The sequence below is a fragment of the Nuphar pumila genome, chromosome 1 (assembly GCF_984573655.1).
Source record: "Nuphar pumila chromosome 1, dmNupPumi1.hap1.1, whole genome shotgun sequence".
In the NCBI taxonomy this organism is placed as follows: domain Eukaryota; kingdom Viridiplantae; phylum Streptophyta; class Magnoliopsida; order Nymphaeales; family Nymphaeaceae; genus Nuphar; species Nuphar pumila.
Window position 1 is genome coordinate 56,136,093 of NC_143249.1, and position 5,267 is coordinate 56,141,359.

Consider the following 5,267-nt stretch of genomic DNA (forward strand, 5'->3'; position numbering starts at 1 on the left):
CATTTGTGGGGCTTATACTGTAAGACTTGAAAAGAGGCATACACAATGGAAGGCTTGCAAGGTAGCCTATGGTCTGTTGATGACCAATGTTTTATCCTAATAGAGGCAATGCTTGAGCTCCTGTAGGAGGCTTTTAACCATATGTGTGGTTATATATGTTAAAGGGGCATAAATGAATAAGAAAATTAATAATAAATTATTGAGCTTACACAAAGAAGGTAAAAGGTATTCTTTGGCTTCAGGGGTTACATTATAGCCCAAAAGGTAGCTTTTCCCAACCCCAATTTGATAGAAGACATTGACTACTGCAGTCGTGGGGTGGTATGTGTGTACTTCAGCTGAATAAATACTCATATATCAGATTATAGATTTTTGGTCTCTCTCAACATTGGATCACCCCTAATCCAGGATTGGTGATGTCAGCAAGGCAAGGTCATAAAGCCACAAGTTTTTTGAATATACACCATGGGCTATTGCCACAGAATCCAGTTATCTGTAGTACCCACATAATTATTGTAAAAAGATGAACAAAATTGTATTATGCATATAGTGTAGATTACCATATTCATCATTTTAATAGGAAAATATAAAATAGATAAAAAGTTACCCATGCATACAGTGGTGGTCTGGTTTTTTGGGTAGGTTCATGCATTGATTAATTGTTCATGCATTGCTTACTTGCTTATGCATAACTGGTGGTGTATATTTGATTTTGTATTTACATACATGTAGATTACAAACATACCCCGAATCATTGAATGTTAAGCAAGAGTATGTTTTTGAGTTGATACCCAATGCATGAATGTATTTAAATATTTGTATGTTTTAGTTGTAAAATGATGATCATTTTAAAAACATGTTTCTTATATGCTTGGTTTTGTATATGATTCACTCATAGTGTTATCCTATTGGAGATTTAGTTTGAGTCTGACCCCTATACTAATCCTATGCACGTGATGAGTAGACTTGTTGGATAGATGGCATGGTGCTACAGGAAAAGCCAAGGGGGCCAACTGGTTGGGTTCTAGAATTTTGTTTGCACACATTATTATTATTGGGTTGTGTAATTTTATTTAAACTCTAATTGAAATTTTGTGAATGATGATTTTAGATCAATAAATGCATGTTATGGTTTAATTTTGGTTGCATACATGTAACCCGCCTAGGATTGTTAACCAAATATGATTTTTGTTGTATTTTTGTTTATTACAATAAAGGATAGTTAAAAAAAAATCCCTCATATTTTAGTGTTCAAATTTTAGGTTATTACACAAAGTGTTCATAATTAACCAATTAATTGTTTCTCTTACTTATAATCTTGTAGGTAGGACTACACAACATCATCATTTTAGTCGAGACCACTTGAACATTTATTATGCTATATATTTTATAATAACCCAAATTACTAACTAAATGACAACCTAAAGGAAAATGATCCACTGTCAAGAGAGAATCCCCAAAGGAACGCAATGATTGACTTGATCCAGAAAAAAGACTCTATAGGTCAAGGAAACTACCACCTAGGCCATACGGTAGCCTCGACCCCCTTAACTCCTGTGACTGTTGATCAAGTAAGACTTTTTGCCTATAAAACAACAACAATAATGTCCATAGGTCAATGTCCATAAGGTAAACTTAGGATGCTGGATTCAGTGGTTTTTGGTAACCTATTTACAGTAAACTAGAAATTGTCAAGTATTAGGTTATCTTCATTAAGGCCATAGGTCAATGATATTTTCATAAATTAGTATATAGTCAATACCTTATAGATTTTCAACAATATGAACTTAGCAATTCAGAGTGTTGGAATGTCGTATACGCCTTACATCACAAGAATATCATTTGACTTCATCCACACAAGGTATCTTGTATCAACACGTGTATGCATGTCTCTACATGCCTTACTGCATAAGTACATGAGCATATGCAACACATAAATTTGTGCTCTCGCGACATTGATTAGTTCTTTGAACCGTAGCTCACTCATGATCATTCAATCATGTTTCATGTAATTCATGATTATAGCATGTAACAACAATAATTAATCATCATGATGCATGCTCATAAATCAAATTATAAACATATGTTGTATATTATACTCATTCAAACATGTAAACATAACATACATTCATTTAACTATGAAATTAAAATTCGGCATAACCATAATCATCACATATCATAAACATCATTGGAAGTGCACATTAGTCTCAAACCATTAATGTATTCACCTCGTTCAGTTCTAGAACCAAGATATGTTCAACTAGTCATCTTTGAAATCATGACACATAGATCACAAGAGTTTCAACTTGAAACTGCATGGACAAAATTTTATCAACCATTATCTATCAGAGACAGATTATAGTGGGTAAAAATCTAAACTTTTTACAGCATATACATGGATTTGCTACTACACATAGCCACGAACCTTGCCCCAATCAGAGTCTAGATCATTTAGAAATAAATTACTAAAACTGGTTTTTTGTTCATCGAACAAACCTGTCTAGTTCAGTCCCTAAGAAGATGTATCAACCAACAAATTTACAAGAGATTTTTCTTTTTTATAAAAAATACTATAGCTAGATGGACATGTCCAAAAAATCTCCCACAGAGATAAGTCCCAAATTTCATTCTAGCTATGAATTAGAGTTCACGAATTGCATCATGTTCAGGTTTTGGACACAGTGTGCTAAAGAAAATCTTGAGATCTCTCACAACTGATTGGGAGAAAAAGATTACAGTCATTGAAGAAGCTCAAGATTTATCTAAGCTTACTCTGGACGACTTAATAGGCAATCTTATGGCCTATGAAGTCCACATGAAAGAAAGAAGGGAAGAAGAACAACCGATAAAGAAAACTCTAGCTTTCCCAGCTCTATCTGAAAATGAAGACTCAGATAAAGAATCCGAAATTGCGCTACTAACCAGAAAATTCCAGCGCTTCATGAGAAGGAACCGGCTTCCAAACAAGCACAAGGAAAGAAAAGATCCTAAGGAAGATCTCATGTGCTATCAGTGTAATAAGCCAGGTCACTTGAGGCGTGACTGTCCCCTTCTCAAAAGAAAGTCCAAGACCGAGGAACCAAAGAAGAAGTTCTTCAAGAAAAAGGCTCTGCATGCTCAATGGGATGACTCAGAACCATCCACTAGTGAAGAGTCAAGTGATGATGAAGCCGAAACTGCAAACATGTGCTTCATGGCAAACGAAAGCTCTGTAAGTGAAATTTCTGATTTTTCCTTTAAAGTATATCTAGATGCTTTTCAAGAACTATTTGAAGAATTTAGAAAATTAAGCTTCAAAAATAAAACTTTAAAATCTGAAAATTTAGAGCTTTCCCAGAAAAAATGAAAAACTCAATAGTGAAAACTCTTAGTTGAAAAAGAAAAATCTTCTTATTAATTCTGAAATCTTATCTACTAGCTTCAAGACTAAAAATCTGCAAGTAGAAATTTCAGAATTAAAAAGTAAAACTGAAAACCTTATGAAAACGGTGTTCAAGTTTACTAAAGGAAAAGAGAACTTGGATAAACTCCTATCTTCTCAAAAAGTCTCTTTCTACAAGAATGGTATTGGCTACTCTCATTTTAACAAGCCTTCTTGTATGAATCAAAAGACCACTTTTGTGAAAAGTTCGTCTGAACCAAATAAGGAGTATTATAATGTTAATTTTTTTAACTCCTCTATGGTTGTAGACAAACCCAAATCCAAATGGATATGGGTTCCAAGGTCTAACAAAAAGGGACGCGATTGGGTACCAAAAAGAAATTTTACTTAATGATTTGCAGGCTCCAAACAAGAAGAACAGATGGATTCTAGACAGTGGATGTTCAAAACACATGACTGGACATTCAGACCTCTTTGCTGTTCTTCATAAAAAAGGAGGAACCGTCACCTTTGGTGATAACAACAAAGGTTTGATAATAGGTATTGGAAATATAGATAAACCTCTTATCAACGACGTTCTCCTGGTTAAAGGCTTAAAACATAACCTTCTAAGTATTAGTCAAATGTGTGATACAGGTCATAAAATTAGCTTTAATCATAATGCTTGTCTTATAGCAGACACCAACGAAAATATTATCTTAAAAGGTATAAGAAAAAATAATATATATGAACTATACCTAGAAAACATCACAGAACATCGCTTCATAGCTAATAATGACTCTCAACATCTATGGCACATGAGAATGGGTCATGTCAATTCTAAATACATGTCTAAATTAGCTAAAGATAAGTTAGTACGTGGGTTACCCAAAATATCTTTTAAAAAGGATTATTTTTGTGATGCATGTCAATTAGGAAAATTGTCAAAATCTTCTTTCAAATCAAAAAATATCATTTCAAGCAAAAGACCTTTAGAGCTTCTCCACCTGGGTCTTTTTGGTCCTTCTAGGGTAGCTAGTCATAATCACAATAAATACGTTTTTGTCATTGTAGATGACTACTCAAGATTTACTTGGGTAATATTTTTGAAAAACAAAAGTGATACATTTTGCCAATTTGAAATTTTATGTAAAAAATTACAAAATGAAAAATCTTGTTCTATTGTTAAAATCCATAGTGACCATGGAGGAGAATTTGAAAATGAACTTTTTGAAAATTTTTGTAACTTGCATGGTATTTCTCATAACTTTGCCTTTCCTAGAGCTGCACCTCAAAATGGTGTAGTAGAAAGAAAGAATAGAACCCTTCAGGAATCTGCTAGAACTATGCTCCAACACAATAATCTTGCTAAATCTTTTTTGGCAGAAGCTGTTAATACTGCATGCTACATAACAAATAGAGTTCTCATTAGACCCTTATTAAATAAAACTCCATATGAACTATTCTATGACAGAACTCCAAGACTAGACTATTTCAAAGTCTTTGGTTGTAAATGCTTTATCCTAAACACAAAAGATAGCCTAGATAAATTTGATGCTAAATCTATTGAAGGCATATTTTTAGGATATTCAAGTCATAGTAAAGCATACAGGGTTTTCAATAAGTGTTCTAACTCTATTGAAGAATCTATGCATGTTAGTTTCTATGAATCTATTGATCAATCTGTTCATAAGCAAACTAACGATGATGATGTTGAAAGTACATATTTATTTTTAGATAACACAGCTAAGTCTAATGAAGATGATCATCAAAGAACATTTGTCGATATCAAAGATCATCCTCAAAAGCAGATTTTGGGAGAACTGACAAAGGGGGTTCAGACTAGACCTCAGCTAGAACGGATTGCAAATATGGCATTCATTTCTCAACTTGAACCAAAGAAGAT